The 17,964-nt window shown below is 46.1% G+C and overlaps 1 protein-coding gene across 2 annotated transcripts in view; it reads left to right on the forward strand.

The window, feature by feature from the left end:
- CC2D2A (coiled-coil and C2 domain containing 2A) overlaps window positions 1-17,964 on the forward strand; it is a 258,992-nt gene that overhangs the window by 15,394 nt on the left and 225,634 nt on the right. The window lies entirely within an intron of this gene.

Genomic DNA, 17,964 nt, shown 5'->3' on the forward strand with positions numbered 1-17,964 from the left:
TGGGTTGATTATTTTTACAATGATGAATGGGCCCACATATTTTGGCCCCATTTATTTTATTTTTGGGTAGTCTATAAGTACCTACCGTATTTTCTGGCGTATAAGATGACTGGCCGTATAAGACGACCCCCTACATTTCCTGTTAAATTATAGGGTTTGGGCTATACTCGCCGTATAAGACTACCCCTCTTCCAACGCACACCAAATAAAAATTTAAAAAACATCAGATTTGATTTTAATATGGTAATTTTAATTCAAATGCTTATGACATGCAGGTACTTAGTAGGAAAACTGTCACTTATAAACATAAGGCTGTCATCAAACGTGTAAACATAAAACAGTGCAAGTGGATTAAACTTTTCCTAATTCACTCTAAAGCTTTCCCTGCATAGAACAAATGGGAGATCCGCTCCAAGTTTTCCAGCCAGCCCGCCCAGTTCCTGAGTCAAATGTGTCCTTAGAGCTAAGGAGCTTCTCTGACTGCTGCATTCCCCACCTGCCTTTCAAGTTGGGATAGACTGCAGCTGCTCTTCAACTTTAGAAGGAAAGACACCCAGACCCCAGCCTGTAAAAAATCACAGACTGCAGCTTCTTCTCCAGTTGGTCCCGCTTTCCCTGTGCAGACCAATTGGGAGATCCGCTCCAGGTTTTCCAGCCAGCCCTGTCCCTAAAGTTTCAGCACCCGGTGTATAAGACGACCCCTGACTTTTGAGAAGATTTTCATGGGTTAAAAAGTCGTCTTATATGCCAGAAAATACGGTAGTGGAAGGAATCTTGGAAGGAGCCAGCAGGCCAAAGCAGCAAAGACAATATGACAGAACAGCTCCTTGTCTATTTTTATTCATTTGTTTCTTGAGGGTAATAATGGCCTCTCCCAAGGGGAAGAAAAAGACAGCACAGTGTTCACCAAATAGTAAGGAAGATAGAAGCAACCCACAAAAACAACAGAAAATTGATGGATTCTGTCAGCCTATACCATCTACAGTAAGTCGTGCATCCTCCCCCTTTCTCCCGCCGGACAGATGTGAGGCTTTGGCATTGTTTGGAGATTCTTCCCTGGAGTGGGATCTGCAGGCGCAGGCCGAAGAAAGCCAGTTAAGAAGTCAGTTAAGAGGCTCGCTAATCCCTCCGTGTAATTGGATGACAAATGACTCAGCAGTTTTAAGTGAGTCAGTTCCAAGCCAGGATAAGGATAAGGGATTAGAGTTGGAGTTTGACAATCAAAATGGATCAGCTTCAGGGCTTGAAAACCAGCTAAGTGATAGCATAAAGGATTTCATCAGCCGGCGCAGCATGCTCACTTCTTGGGCCATTTTTGACCAGTTTGCAGAGGTACGTTTAAAGTTGAACTCTGTGATCAATCTTATTGCTGTGGTACAGACGGAAAAGCCGCAGGTAATTTCGGCTGGTTGCCAGACAGAACGACCTGGTCAGACACCATCAATGGTGCGAACAAGGGAAGGAGTAAGCAGACAACATATTGGCTGTAATGGCGGAGAAAAAGATGGTGAGCTGGATGGGCCTGAAATCCCATGGCACAGGTGTGTGGGGGTAAGCAGGTGATTGTTGAAGGAGCAGATTGTATTGAACATATATAATTCTGAGATAAATGTGGGTAGATGGACTTCAAAAAGACAGATAGTGACCTCTTTGTCACAGCTTACTCGGAGTGACAAGGGGGCAATAGATCTGGTAGCATATGAATATCTTCCACAATGCGATAATTATTCCAGAATCCTTCTTAAATTCAAACAACAGCTCTTTCCAAGTCTGCTCACGCGAATGAGAGGATTCCTGGCTTTTTACCAAATTTTAACAACCCGAGTTTTTTCTAGTAGTGAAATCAACCCCTTGATTCAGAGAGCCCCTAGGGAGAGTGGTGCAGTGCATGGGTCAGCTGACTCAAAAAGCAAACGAAATGGGGAAACTAAGTTAACTGAAACAGGGAGGAGATCTTGCATCACAAAGGAAATGTTGGCTGAGGCTTTGGTTCCAGCAACTGTGAAACTTCCTTCAATTGGTTTAACACAAGATGAGATATTTGATTCTGCCTGCTTAGAAACTTTTTCTTTACTTTCATTAACGGAGCAGCAATAAGTACTTAAAAAACTAAAAGAGATGAGGAATCTGCTGAAGCAGACCATTTCCTCTGCCACCTCTTTGGTGCCGATAGTTTTGTCCCCATTAAGTTATGATGCAGTTCCGGAGAGTCAGCAGTTTGCAAGCTCAGGAAACCGGACATCTGCGTTTATACAGTAGAAAGTGCCAAAGACAGCTGACCTGACAGTGCAAAGTGCTGTGGGACGAACACCGGAGATGTAAGGTATCCAGGAAGGAATCTCCCAGTCCTCAGTGGCACAAACGATACCAAGAAACGACGTAAGCACGGAGCCTCAAGTAAAATCAATTATTGTGGAGGCAGAGATTAATAGAACTTATGGATCTGCAAGTCTAAAAGTAACAGGCAGAGAAATGATGCCTAAACAGACTTTTATGGAGCGCAGACAATTAAATGGGTGTGTGAGTGCAAATGGGGAAGGACGGGTGGAAGAGATTATTCAAGAAGCCTGACTAGGAAATAGCGAGCACTCACTTTCTTCAAGAGTACACTTCCTCTCTTGGAATGTGGCAGGATGGAGAGGGAGGTGGTGCACAGATGATTGTATTAAATTTTTAAACAGGTATCATGTAATTGCCTTGCAGGAGACCTGGGTTAGTGGTGATGAGGCTCCAATTGAGCTCCCTGGGTTTAATATTTGGCAGTTGCCAGCAAAGAGGGTAGCCATAAAGGGAAGAACTTCAGGAGGGTTGTGTATTTTGGTTAAAGCCGAATTAGGTTGGAAGGGAAACGAGATATGCTCGTGTGCCGGCCCTTTATTTTTTCAAGCAATCCATTTGGCATATGGAGGGAAGTCAATGGTATTTATAAATGTCTATGTCAATCCAGCAATGGGCGATCTGTGGGAGGCACTAGAAGTAAAGATACAGTATTATATATACGTTAAAAATTTATAAAAACACCTTTAATTTTGGCAGGAGATTTTAATGCCCGTGTGGGTCCTTCGTTGGAGCCTTTTGTTTTTGTTTTTTTATTAAAAAGTTTTACAAAAACAAAGTTTTACAATATATCCCCAAATCCCCCCACCCCAAACCCGCCCACTTCTCCCCCCCACTTCCCAGAGCTAAATACAGGATTATAGTTACAATAATCATATTCTAAATAAAATTTATGCATAATATACAATTAACCAAATTCATAATGTGCTTTAACTCCCCTTTAACATAACTACAAACAAAGTACCAATAACAATATTCCACTAAAATCTACTCATAAGCTAAATGGAACTTTTTAGTCCCATATTTGTTCTGAATATAATTTATCCATCTCCTCCAAACTGAAATATATCTTTCCTGTGAATGATCTTTCAAATAAGCAGAAATCTTAGACATTTCTGCAAGATTCGAAACTTTAAACACCCATTCTTCTATAGTAGGCAAACTATCCTTCTTCCAATATTGTCCCACTAGTAACCGTGCTGCTGTTATCATATTCAACATCAAATTAGTTTCTTTAACATCACAATCTACAACAATAACCAATAAAAACAATTGCGGAGAAAACTTTATCTTTCTCTTTAAAATCTTTTGAATGTTCCACCAAATTTTGATCCAAAAAGCTTTTATATTTCTACAAGTCCACCACATGTGAAAATAGGTAGCTTCTAAACTACCACATCTCCAACATTTAGACTGTAAATTAGGATACATGTTGGACAACTTCTTGGGATCCAGATGCCATCTATAAAACATTTTATAAAAATTTTCTCTTAAGTTTTGAGCCTGAGTAAATTTAACATTTCTGAGACTTTTGTTGAAAATGGTACAATTCCAGATGGTTATTTACATAACCAACAATCATGGGTCTCCCAAGATAGGAAAAAGAACAAAGATGGGGGAAAATTTCTAACAATGGTATATAATTGTAACCTTCAAATTGTAGGCCAGTATTCAGAGGTTAGAAGGTACCCCATAACCTTTTTTGGTCCCAAGGCATGTAGTTCTATTCATTACTTCTGTGTTTCTCACAGTTTAGTATCGGGCCACTTCGGTCTTGACGTTACCAAGGCCAGAAAGGAAGCATCTTCCGATTGAGATGTCCCTGGCACTCCGTTCTGACTTAAGGAAAAGGAACCAAATAATTCAACAAATAGGCTTCAACTTGGAAATAGCTCAGGAGAGAAGGCTAAAATGGAAGAGGGTTGATGGGAAAGCAGTGACAGAATTTATGAATTCACCACGTATGGAAGCCCTAGCGCATGTATGTTCAAATAGTACGGGTGAACAAGAGCTTATAGTGTATTTTGCGGAAATATGTCAGAAATTGAAGTATTTTTTATGACTACTAAGTCAATGGGCCAGTCTGATTCTAGTTACTCATCATGGTTTGATAATGAATGCAAGGAAGGGAAAAAACAGCTTAGGAAATCACTTAGGAGATACTTAATGTGCCCAAAGATGGAATTACAGAAGAAGTATATTACTATGAGGCAGAAATACAAGCAGCTACTGAAGAGGAAAAAGGCCTCTTATATTGACGACTTATGGGCTGGCTTAGAACAGGCAGCAAAGCTGGCCTCACCCACACTTTTCTGGTTGGGGGTCTCAAAAATTATTAAAGATAGAAAACCAATAAGTGACCCAAATATTACTGCAGAAAGTTGGGAGAGGCATCTGGCCACTCCAGCAATAGCGGAGAGCTCTGATGAAGTGATATCCTCTCTGAGCTTGATACAGGGATTTGAAGCCTTACCCCAGTGGGCAGAAGTGTCAATCACAGAGGTGAGGCAGTTAATCTCTTCACTGAAGACAAGCAAAGCTCCAGGACAGGATGCGCTCCCAGCATCGCTACTTAAAGAAAACATAGCCTGGTGGGCGCCTGTCCTGGTGGGTCTCTTTACTTTTATTAATAGAACAGGGCAAATTCTTGCCAGTTGGCGTACATCAATAATTGTTCCATTACATAAAAAAGGCTCTAAAGATAATCCAGATAATTTTTCGTGAATTAGACTAATTGACATTTCAGCAAAAATTTATGCTAAGTATCTGCTGCATAAATTAGAAGACTGGATAAAGAGAAACAACATTCTAGCTGAAGAACAGTCTGGTTTCAGGAGCGGAAGATCTATAATGGACAATTGTTTTCTGTTGAAGTTTGAAGTTTGAAGTTTTATTTAATTTGTATACCGCCCTTCTCCTTGGTAAGGACTCAGGGCGGTTCACAGGGCATATATAAAAAAGACAATACAAAAATTAAAAAAGATTAAACCCATGCCCAGTTAAAAACAGTAATACAAATCTAAAACGACGAATTAAAACCCATAATCCCCTGTCAGGCCAGACCAGCCATTTCAAATAGGTGGGTCTTCAGGCCCCGACGGAAAGTTCGGAGGTCTGATGCCGTCCGGAGCTCCACCGGCAGTTGGTTCCATAATGCCGGAGCGCCCACAGAGAAGGCCCTCCCCCTGGGGGCCACCAGTCGGCATTCCTTGACTGGCGGCACCCTGAGGAGGCCTTCTCTGTGGGAACGCACAGGGCGGAGGGGAGTTGATGCCGGCAGCAGGTGGTCCCTGAGGTATCCTGGACCCATGCCATGTAAGGACTTAAAGATCGTAACCAAAACCTTGAACCTCACCCGAAAGACAACTGGTAACCAATGCAGCTCGCGGAGCAAAGGTGTAACATGGGAGTACCGGGAAACTCCCAAGACAACTCTCGCAGCCGCATTCTGTACCAGTTGGAGCCTCCGAGTGGTCTTCAAGGGAAGCCCCATGTAGAGAGCATTACAGTAGTCAAGGCGAGAGGTCACGAGCGCATGAGTGACCGTACACAGGGCATCCCGGTTCAGATAGGGTCGCAACTGGCGCACCAGGCGAACCTGGGCGAAAGCCCCCCTAGTCACGGCCACTATATGATCTTCCAGGGTGAGCCGTGAATCTAGGAGGACTCCCAGGTTGCGAGCCCTATCCACGGGGGGTAAGAGCTCACCCCCCCATAGAAAGAGATGGAACGTTTTGAATGTCCCGGGATGCCGGAATGTACAGCCACTCAGTCTTGTCAGGGTTGAGTTGAAGTCTGTTCCTCCCCATCCAGACCCGAACCGCCTCCAGGCAACGGGACATCACAGCGAGGGCATCACTGGGGTGGTTTGGGGTTGAAATAAAAAGTTGGGTATCATCGGCATATTGATGATACCCAACTCCAAAACCACAAATGATCTCACCCAGCGGTTTCATATAGATGTTGAACAGGAGGGGCGAGAGGACCGACCCCTGAGGAACTCCACAAGCGAGAGTCCTAGGGGTCGACCTCTGCCCCCCTGCCAACACCGACTGCGAGCGTCCCAGGAGATAGGAGGAGAACCACTGAAAAACTGTGCCTCCCACTCCCAATCCCCTGAGACGCCGCAGCAAGATACCATGGTCGATGGTATCGAAAGCCGCCGAGAGGTCTAATAGGACTAGGACAGAGGAATATCCCCTATCCCGAGCCCTCCAGAGATCATTCACCAGAGCGACCAATGCCGTCTCCGTGCTGTGCCCGGGCCTGAAACCCGATTGGTAAGGGTCCAGATAATCCGCTTCATCCAGGACCAAAGGGAGCTGATGCGCCACCACACTCTCAACAACCTTAGCAAGAAAGCGAAGGTTGGAGACTGGACGAAAGTTGTTCAATACAGCTGGGTCCAGGGCAGGCTTCTTGAGGAGAGGTCTCACCACCGCCTCCTTCAAGACGGTGGGGAAATAACCCTCACTCAAAGAAGCAGATATAACCGCCTGGAGCCAGCCTCGTGTCCTCTCCCTAGCTGCATAAACCAGCCAAGAAGGGCACGGATCCAATAAACATGTGGTGGAACTCAGCTTCCCCATAATCCTGTCCACTTCATCAGGGGTCACAGAATCAAACTCCTCCCAGATAACATTGACAGGACCGCCCGTGTCCTGATCGCCAGACTCTGCCCAGCTGGAGTCCAAACCGGTCCGAATCCGAGCGATTTTATCCGTCAGATGTTGACTAAATTCCTCGGCACGACCCTGCAAGGGATCCTCCCTCACCTCCTGATTAAGAAGCGAGCGAGTCACCCTAAACAAGGCGACCGGGCGGTTATCTGCGGACGCGATGAGGGTGGAGAAGTAATTGCACCTCGCCACCCTCATCGCTGCGAGATAAGACCTAATATAGGTTCTTAACCGCAACCGGTCGGGTTCGGATCGGCTAGACCTCCAGCTGCTCTCTAGGCCCCGTTTCCGACGCTTCATCTCCCAGAGCTCCGCGGAAAACCATGGAGCTCGCTGGGATCTGCGCCGGGTCAGGGGCCGCAAGGGTACAACCCGGTCAAGAGCCTCAGTGGCTGCCCTTTCCCAGGCTTCCACTAAGGCATCCGCCGAGCTGTGAGCAATGGAGGCAGGTGGGGACCCCAGCGCCGCTTGGAATCTATCAGGATCCATTAAGCGTCTGGGGCGGTACCATCTAATTGGCTCCGTGTCCCCACGGCGGGGGGTGGCAAAACGGAAGACCAGCTGCAGGAGATGATGATCGGTCCATGACAGGGGCATAATAAATGGAGAGCCCCCACCAAGATCATCCAACCACCGTCTAGATAAAAAATCAGGTCAAGGGTGTGGCCTCCCTCATGAGTTGGCTCTGAAATTACTTGCGTCAGGTCCATGGCCGCCATGGAAGCCATGAACTCCCGAGCTAGCTCAGATGAACCTCCCAGGGATGGTAGATTGAAGTCTCCCAAAACTATAAGTTTGGGAAACTCAACCACCAAGCCCGAGAGGATATCGAGCAGCTCGGGCAGGGAGCTGGATCATCTAATAACAAAGCTTAAGTTTTGGAAAAAACCACTGTACATGGCATTTATAGACCTGAAGGCAGCCTTTGATACAATTGATAGTTCAATTTTATGGGATAAATTAGAGTCCATGGGAATAGAAAAGAAACTGCTATACTTAATTAGATTGTTATATATGGAAACCCAGATAAGAGTTCGAGTGAACAAAACAGGATCGGTAACAAATGCAATTCCAATTAAGAAGGGCGTAAGACAAGGTTGTATTTTAGCCCCAACACTTTTTAATTTATATTTAAATGATTTTCCAAAATGTCTGGAAGACTTATCACTTCATGGGCCTAGTATAGGAACAAGACAGGTAAATTGCCTGTTATATGCCGATGATATAATTTTGCTGTCGGCCTCACAGGTGGGGCTACGAAGGTCACTAGGGAGGTTAGCAGCATATTGTATAAAAAATCGTTTGACAATTAATGTAGAAAAATCAAAGCTAATGATATTTAGCAGGCAACAAAAGATGAGGAGATGGGTTTTAAATGGCAGAAGAATAGAACAAGTTCAGTCATTTACCTATTTAGGGCTAGTATTCCAGACAAATGGTAAATGGAACAAGCATGTAAAAGCTGGAGCTCAGAAGGCCATGGCTCGGATGGCCCAATTAAACAAACTTATTTTAGAGAAAACTCCACCTTCATTAACCCCAGTGCTAAAGGTCTTTCAGGCAAAAATTGAACCAGTACTTACCTATGGGGCAGAAATATGGGGATTAGTTAAGCTGCCTGGGCAGGAAATTCCTCAAAATAAGTTCCTCAGGAGAATTTTGGCAGTATCCCCTGGAACCCCAGCTTGCGTAGTAAGGGCAGAAACGGGAATCCATGCGATTGGCACTAGGGCCATGCTGAAAGCCGTTTATTATTGGCTCAGAATATTTGTGATGGAGGAAGGGAGGTTACCTAAGCTAGCGCTAATGGATCAGATAAACTCAAGTAACCAAAATAATTGGTTATCAAGAGTTTTGAAGCAGGTATCTAGCTTTGGTATTCCGTTAAACTGGCAGCAGTACGATCTTAGGCAGATTCGAACTTGGATTGCACAGAGATTTAAGGACATGTGCACAATCGGACATTGCATAGGTGACAGCAGTAAAAGTTTGTCCCTGGTTATCGGCTAATAAACAATTTTTTAAAATAGAAAAATATTTAACTTTGCCTTTATCTCCCATCTTAAGGAGATTTTTTACCAAACTGAGATTGGACCAACTTCAAACAAACATGCTTTGGGGCAGGTATAGGGGGATTCCTGTAAGTGAAAGAGTCTGTTTATGCGGGATGGGGGAAGTTGAAACAATGTCCCATGTAATTTTTGATTGTCCCCTGTATTCAGATTTGAGGAAACACCAGTTGGGCAGGATCTTTTATACCAGTACCCCTATGTCAAAAGAGCGCTTCTTGCATCATTGTTTGTTAGGTTCTAATTTACAGTTGGTGAAATGGATTGCCAAATTTGCTGTAAAGTTGATGGAAATAAGAACAAGGTTGGTGTAGCAGAGTGTGGTAGATTGTAGGAAAGATCACTTGATTTATCAATGTAAGTTTAAAAGTAGTTTTAAGACTGTTTGGGGCAGATGCAGGGGTGACATTGTAATATAATTTTAATCATATTTAACCTGTTTCTTAAATCATTGTATTTTATCCTGATTTCATTTAGATTGTATTTTGTTTCTGTTTTATTTTAAATTGTATTTTATCCAGTTCCATTTGAATTGTTTTTGTCAAGTTTTGGTGATATTTTGTTTTTGGAATCTGGTAACTTGATATGGCCCAAGGGCTAATCAATAAATAAAGATTGATTGATTACCTTGTGGACAAATACACTCTCACCCACTTTAAATTCTTTTGGCTTAATCTGCTTTTTATCAGCTTGTTTCTTGTGGGCTTGATGTGCATCTTCTAATGTTTTTTGGGTCACTGGCCGAGTATTTTGATATTGCTCAATCTACTCCACCAAGGAGCTTCTCCTGGGGCAGTTCTGGCATTGGGATGCAATCCTGGCCAGAAGCTACCTTGAAAGGGGTAAATCCTTCAGTACTGTGAACTGAATTATTATAAGCTACCTCTTCAAAAGGCAGTTGGTTGGCCCAATTACCTTGTTGATAATTAATGTAGCACCTAAGGTACTGTTCCAGAACCGAGTTAGCTCTTTCACACACCCTGCTAGTTTGTGGATGATGGGAGTAGCCCAACATGTTAAGGAATTCCTGCCAAAACCCCTACCTCCCAGAAATGTGTAGTCAGGAATGCCATGTAATCTATACACATATTGGATAAAAAGTTTAGTGAGCACTTTAACAGAAGGTATTCTAGGACAAGGGACAAAATGTATTTGTTTTGAGAAAAGATCAGTAACAACCCAAATAACAGTATTTCCCCACTCTCGGGTAACTCCACTATAAAGTCCATTGATATCCCCTTCCATGGAGCCCATGGTCTAGCCACACTCTGTAAGAGTCCAGTGGGTTTCCCCAGAGGCCATTTTGTAGCTGCACAGATAGGACAACTAGCCACATACTGTAGCTCTCAAAGTCTTTCTTCAATGATGGCCACCAAAATTGCCACTTGTTCAAGTGCAATGTTTTTACAAATCCAAAGTGGCCGGCAGATTTTGAATCATGGGCCTTCTGCAGGACAGTTCCCCTCAAACTGGAAGGCACATACAGTTTAGCCCCAACCCATGGTAGACCATCATGAAGGATGCAGTCATTTGTGTGGGACAGAAACTATTCTTTATTTTTCATGTCCCCTTCAATTCTTTACACAGTTCATTTGGAAGTTCAGGCTCTGATTTGCCCTGAGCCTTGATAGTGGAGCAGCTAGCTGCTTAAAGGAGATGACTGGCCAGACTACTTCAGGTCTATCACTGTTATATTGAAGTAATCTAGATAAAGCATCAGCCATGAAATTTCTCCCCCTGGGATATATCGCAGTATAAAATTAAAATGATTAAAATACTATGCCCAGCAAACTTGCTTAGATGACAATTTTCTTGGGGTTTTCAAGGCTGAAAATCCTTCAAATGGTTATTTAGCCCCCTCAAAGAAAAATCTCCAAGTTAGTAATGCCAACCTAGCAGTTTGAAAGCATGTAAAAATGAAAGTAGAAAAATAGGGACCACTATGGTGGGAAGGTAACAGCGTTCCGTGCGCCTTTGGCATCTAGTCATACTGGCCACATGACCACGGAGACGTCCTCAGACAAGCGCTGGCTCTTCGGCTTTGAAACAGAGATGAGCACCGGCCCCTAGAGTTGGAAACGACTAGCACGCATGTGCGGAGGAACCTTTACCTTAACCTTTATTGTACCGCAAATGCTTCTTTCGCCCAGACTGCCCACCTCCTTTCCGTGTCAGCTAGTTTCTTGGAGGTGTAGTTGCAGGGTTTCAGTATACCCTGGGCATTCTGCAACAACACAGCACCTACAGCCACATTACTAGCATCTGCTTGGATTTCAAACGGTGCCTCAGGGTTGGGGTGTTTGAGCATGGGTTCAGCTGCAAACAAGTGCTTGAGCTTTTGAAATGCCCCTTGGTATTTCATTGACCATTTAAGGAGCTGGCTGGGTTTAGGCTTACTATCACCTATAGTTTTTAAAAGGTTGGTAATGGGCAATGCAATCTTGGCAAAGGGAGGGATGAATTGGCAAAACCCAGAAAATTCTGCAATTGCTTCCTAGTGCAGGGGGGTACCCACTCTAAAACCACCCACACCTTTTCAGGATTCATCTCTATTCCTTCACAGGAAATGTGACAACCCAAATAGTCAGTTTTAGAGTAGAGTAGAGTAGAGTAGAGTAGAGTAGAGTAGAGTAGAGTAGAGTAGAGTAGAGTAGAGTAGAGTAGGAATAGGAATAGGAATAGGAATAGGAGTAGAGCTGGAAGGGACCTTGGAGGTCTTCTAGTCCAGCCTCCTGCTCAAGCAGGAGAACCTATACTGTCTAGTCTCTTCTTAAAAGCCTCCAGTGATGCCCACGATTTCTAAAGGCAAGCTGTTCCACTGGTTAATTGTCCTCACTGTTAGGAGGTTTCTCCTTAATTCCAGGTTGCTTTTCTCTTTGGTCAGTTTGCAACCATTGTTTCTTCTCTTGTCCTCTGGTGCTTTGGAGAATATTTTGACACCATCTTTGTGGCAGCCCCTCAAATACTGGAATACTGCTATCATGTTGCCTCTGTTTCTTCTTTTCTTTAGACTAGCCAAACCCAAATCCTGCAGCTGTTCTTCATATGTTTTAGTCTCCAGGCCTTTGATAGTTTTAGTTGCTCTTCTCTTTCCAAGGTCAACATCTTTTTGTAGTATGGTGACCAGAATTAGTTGCAGTATTCCAGGTGTGGTCTTACTAGGGTTTTATAACACGGTACTAATACTTCGCATGATCTTGATTCTTTGCCTCTGTTTATACAACCCAGGATTGTATTAATTTTTTTTGGCTGCTGCTGCACACTGCTGGCTCATAGTCAAGTGATCACCGGGCTGGTGGTACGCGGTGTCCCCTTCCTCCCCCCTGCCTTGCTGCATCGACCCGCTGGGAGCTCTCCGTGGACTGGAGCCCATCAGCGGAGGTTGGGGCTGGCCGTACGCACCAATCAGCTGGCAGCTCCATATGGCCCCAACCTCTGCTGATGGGCTCCAGTCCACAGAGAACTCCCAGCGGGTCGATGGCTTCCTGGCGGCAGCCCTGGCCAGTGAGGAGGCTGGGAGGGAGGTGGTGGCCTAGCGCTGGGGCTGCCAGGGCTCAAGCGCCAGGATCAGTGCTTTCTAGGTGATTGGTGCTTTTTCGGGGCTGCCAGGGCTCAGCAAGGATCAGCACCACTTCTCAGCTGATTGGCGCTTCTTCAGGGCTGTCAGGGCTCAAGCGCCAGGATCAGCACCGCTTTCCAGCTGTTCGGCACTTCTTTGGGGCAGTCAGGGCTCAGCAGAAGTGCCAGGATCAGCGCCAGGCTCCAGCTGGAGCTGCTGAACCCTGAATAAGCACCAATCACCTAGAAAGCAGCACTGATCCTGGCATGTCTGCTGAGCCCTGAAGAAGCACTTATCACCTGGAAAGCAGCATTGATCCCTGCTTGTACAGAGAGGCACTTGCACTTCCCTTCTCTCTTTCTCTCTGTCTTTCTCTTCATGTGACATTGCCCCCTAGCAGGGCTCCTGATTGGCCCTGCACCCGCTCCTTTCCCATCGCCCTTTGCAGGCCTGCTGCAGAGCTAGATGTGAAGTGCCCAGGGAAGGAGCTGCAGAGGCGGGTAGGCAGGCGGGTAGTGAGTTCCCTTTGAAGAGTTCCCTCCAGGCTCTGCCCCCACCTGACACCACAGTCTGAGGGTGATTTCTGGCCTCCCTCTGCACGTCTCCGATAAGGAGCAAGGCCCCTCGCGTCTTCTGAGGCAGCCAAAGCCCGTGTGGGAAAGAACAATCTTTATGGAAGCAAAATAAGCCCAGGGTGTCTTCCCTGCCGCCTTGAAGGAGGCGGTGGTGAGACCCCTCCTCAAGAAGCTTGTCCTTGACCCGGCTGTTTTAAACAACTATCGTCCGGTCTCCAACCTTCGCTTTCTGGCGAAGGTTGTTGAGAGTGTGGTGGCGCATCAGCTTCCCCTGTTCCTGGAGGAAACTGATTATCTGGACCCGTACCAATCGGGTTTCAGGCCCGGGCACAGCACGGAGACGGCATTGGTTGCGCTGGTGAATGATCTCTGGCGGGCTCGGGACAGGGGTTGTTCCTCTGTCCTAGTCCTATTAGACCTCTCAGCGGCTTTTAATACCATCGACCATGGTATCCTACTGCGGCGTCTGAGGGGGTTGGGAGTGGGAGGCACTGTTTTACGGTAGTTCTCCTATCTCCTGGGCCATTCGCAGTCGGTGTTGACGGGAGGGCAGAGATCTGCCCCGAGGCCTCTCGTTTGTGGAGTCCCTCAGGGGTCGGTTCTCTCTCCACTCCTGTTCAACATCTATATGAAGCCGCTGGGCGAGATCATTCGTGGTTTTGGGGTGGGGTATCATCAGTACGCTGATGATACCCAACTTTTTTTCTCCACCCCGAACCAACCCATTGATGCCCTCACTGTGATGTCCCATTGCCTGGAGGTGGTCCGGGTTTGGATGGGGAGAAACAGGCTTCGTCTCAATCCTGCCAAGACTGAGTGGCTGTGCATACCGGCATCTCGGGTTGACCAAACTATTCCATCGTTAACAATGGGGGGTGAGGTGTTACCCCCCCAGTTGATAGGGCTCGCAACTTGGGTTGTCCTCCTGGATTCACGGCTCAGTTTTGAAGACCATATAGGAGCCGTGACCAGGGGGGCTTTTGCCCAGGTTCGCCTGGTGCACCAGTTGCGACCCTATCTGGACTGAGATGCCCTACGCACAGTCACTCATGCACTCGTGACCTCCCGCTTAGACTACTGCAACGCTCTCTACATGGGGCTGCCCTTGAGGACCACTCGGAGGCTTCAGCTGGTGCAAAATGCAGCCGCGCGAGTTGTGATGGGGGTTTCCCGTTACTCCCATGTAACACCTCTGCTCCGCGAGCTGCATTGGCTTCCAGTTGCCCTCCGGGTGAGATTCAAGGTGCTGGTGATGACCTATAAAGCCCTAAATGGCTTGGGTCCGGGATATTTGAGGGAACACCTGCTGCCGGCATCAAGCTCCCTTCGTCCTGTGTGCTCCCACAGGGAGGGCCTTCTCAGGGTGCCGGCGGTAAAAGAATGCCGGCGGATGACACCCAGGGGGAGGGCCTTCTCTGTGGGGCCGCCTGCCCTTTGGAACCAGCTGCCCGTGGAGCTTAGGACTGCCCCCGACCTTCGATCATTCTGCCGAGACCTGAAGACCTGGCTCTTTGAGCTTTCCAGCCCAGGCTGAGTTTTAATTGGGTTTTTAACTGGGGTTTTATATTTTTTCAGGGACTTAGTTTAATCTTTTTAAATTGCTCTTAATTTTTGTATTGATGTTTTATATACCCTGTAAACCACTGTGAGTCCTACGGGAAAGGGCGGTATATAAATTCAATTAAAAAAATAAAATTTCGGGACTTTAAGGGCAACTGCAATGGAAGTGTGACTGTGTCTGATACCTCCCTGTCTTGGACTTCAGAAAGCGGTTTTCCTAAACTGAGAGTGCTTGGTAGCAAGAGGAAATAATGGGGAAAGGAGATGGGGTGGGGTGGGGGAGTTGGAGTCATTAAAAGCACAATTGCCTGGAGAATGGAGGAAAAAAGAGAAGAAGCGACCCAAAAATCTTAGCGAAGAACTGGAAAAACAAAAAGATGACAAAAGAAGAAGCCCAGAATTGTGAACTGCTAAGAATGAACCGAGGTTGGTGAAGGAATAAAAAGAACTTCTTCAAATACGATCAAGTTAAAAGAAAAAGAAAAACAAGGAAGGAAGGAAAGAAGAAAGGTAGGGGCAGTGGGAGAGAGGGAGGGAAGGAAGGAAGGGACAAAGGGAAGGAAGAAAGGAAGGAAAGAAGGATATTTACCCTTCAGAGTATAAACAGTAACATGCCTATTGAAAAGTTTGGTTTCCCTCCTGCCCATTCACAATAGTAACCCATGGATTCCCCCACACACACAGGTACCCTGCAACCTGAGGGAGGGAGAGAGGGACAATAGAAGAGAGGGAGGGAAGGAGGAAGGGACAAAGAAGGAGGAAAGAAAGGAAGGAAAGAAGGAAGGGACAATGGGAGAGAAGGAGGAAGGAGGGCACCCATCCCCCTCCACCACAGACCCATGGATTACCCCCCCACAGGCACCCTGCAACCTGAGTGATGAGCTGCCCCCCCTCCCCGGCCATTGACTTCTCTTGTCAAAAAGTTGCAAAAGGTAATCACATGACCCTGGGACCATCATAAGTATGAATCAGTTGCCAAGCATCCGAATGTAAATCACATGACCCTTGGGATGCTGCAACAGTCATAAGTGTGAAAAAAGGTCATAAGTCACTTTTTCAGTGCCGTCGTAACTTCAAACAGTCACTAAGTGAATTGTAAGTCGAGGACTACCTGTACTTTGTCATTTTTTTCCTCTTTTTTTGGTCAAGTTTTGACACCTGTGGTACTCAGACATTGCCTTATCCTAAAAGTGGTACAATGGGTGAAAAGGTTGAAAAGCCCTGCACTAGGACTCCAAGGTCCCTTTCACAGTTGCTGTTTTTGAGCCAGGTCTCGCCTAATCTGTACTTGTTCAAGTCTGTCAAGATCTTTTTGGATCCTGATCTTGTCTTCTGGGGTGTTCGCTATTCCTGCCAGTTTCGTGTCATCTGCAAATTTGATGAGCTCTACTTCTGTTCCCTCATCTAAGTGATTAATGAAGATACTGAAGTGTACTGGGTCTAAGATGGAGCCTTGTGGTACTCCACTGCTTACTTCTCTCCATGTGGATGTAGGGTTAGGATTAACATAAGTTTAGCTGTCCTGAGCTTTCACATGCTCCTCTATAGTCTCAGTGTGTATTAAAATGTCATCTAAGTATACCAAGACCCCTTTATACAAATGCTCATGCCGCACTTCATTGATCAATTGCATGAAAAAAGCAGAAGCCCAAGGAACTGGAAACAACCCAAAGGACAGTTAAAGGCAGCTTCCCATTCATCTCCCACCTTGATGTGAACTCTATAATAAGCTTCTCTCACGTGCAGGTTAGTAAAAATTCTCCCTTTTGCCAAGTGAACCAGTATGTCTTTCATCAGAGGTAGTGGATAGATATTTTCCACACAAACAACATTTAATCCCTAGTAATCAGTGAAGAGCTGAATGGTCCCATCTTTTTTCTCCTGGAACAACACTGGGGCCATCACTTTTGGTCTAGCTGGTTGCATAAATCCATGCTTCAGATTTTTGTCAATAAAAGCGCGAAGCTCATCTTGCTCACTCAGGGTCATTGAGTAGATTTTTGGCTTGGGGACTTTTGCTCTGGGGAGGATTTCTATGCTGCAGTCTGTGGGGTGATGAGGCGGAAGCACATCGGAGCCCCGTTCACTAAACACTTCCCTTAGGTCCTCATATTCCTCATATTCCTTTGGAATTTTTTCCCTCTATTTTTGGGCACATTCCCTTGCCACGTTTGTTCTTTTGATTCCCATCCTTCCCATCAGTTGAGGCCAGATTTTTAGGAGCCCAAATTCACATGAGGATTCCACTTGTGAAGCCACGTCAGTCCAAGCAAGAGGGGCCTCTCCATCCCAGGTGCCACTATAAAACTCAGAATCTCGTTATTGTTCCCCATTCTCATTTCCACAGTCTCGGTCACAAAATGGGTGCCCTCCCCCGCTACTGACCCATCCAATTGGCAGAAGGCTATGGGTACTCTCAGCCTCCTCAGTCTCAATTTTTCTACCACCTCTGGACTGACCACACACCTAGTGCACCCTGAGTCCAATAAGGCCAACATTCTCCCCTGGGTGCCAGATGACGGCACCACTAATTCCACCAAGATGGCCACAGGGATTTCATGTTGACTTACCAGGGGATTGTCATCAGTTGATATCACTCTCTTCTAGAGGGTTTGGAATTCCCAGCTCTTCCTGGCCAGGAGGGGAGAACTCAACGACCTCCACTCCCTTTAGTACTGTTCCTCAGAGCTGTGGTGGCTGTTTTGCAGCCTTCCTGGTCCCCAGCAATATTAGGCTTAGGGCTGGGTTTGGCGGAATGACTTTCAGCAGCTCGATGCCCGTCCTTCCTGCACTTGAAGCTTGCTGTGGACTGCTGCTTGGGCGCCAGCCCCCTTTGGCAGCTTTTGGGGGTTCTTTATGAGCAGAGGGCAAAGACTTGGTCTAGCTGCAACTGCCCTGGTGTCAGTCTCTGGCCAAATGTATTTCTACTTCGTCTGCCAGCACATACCAGTGTTTCAGGTCTCACCCCCTGCCCTGTGAGATGCAGGTGTGGTAGACTTCATCATTAAGGCCATCCTTAAAACAGCCTGGATTTCTTTGGGCCACGTGGCCAGATGGCATGCCAGCTCGCAAAACTCCTGGGTATATTCTGCCACCCAACACAGCCCCTGGCTAATGGTCTTCATCCAGGTTCGGGCTTTGTGTTCTGCTAAGGGATCTTCAAACTGCCGGCAGAGAGCTGCATT

This window comes from Vipera ursinii (assembly GCF_947247035.1).
Source record: "Vipera ursinii genome assembly, chromosome: 7".
Classification (NCBI taxonomy): Eukaryota; Metazoa; Chordata; class Lepidosauria; order Squamata; family Viperidae; genus Vipera; species Vipera ursinii.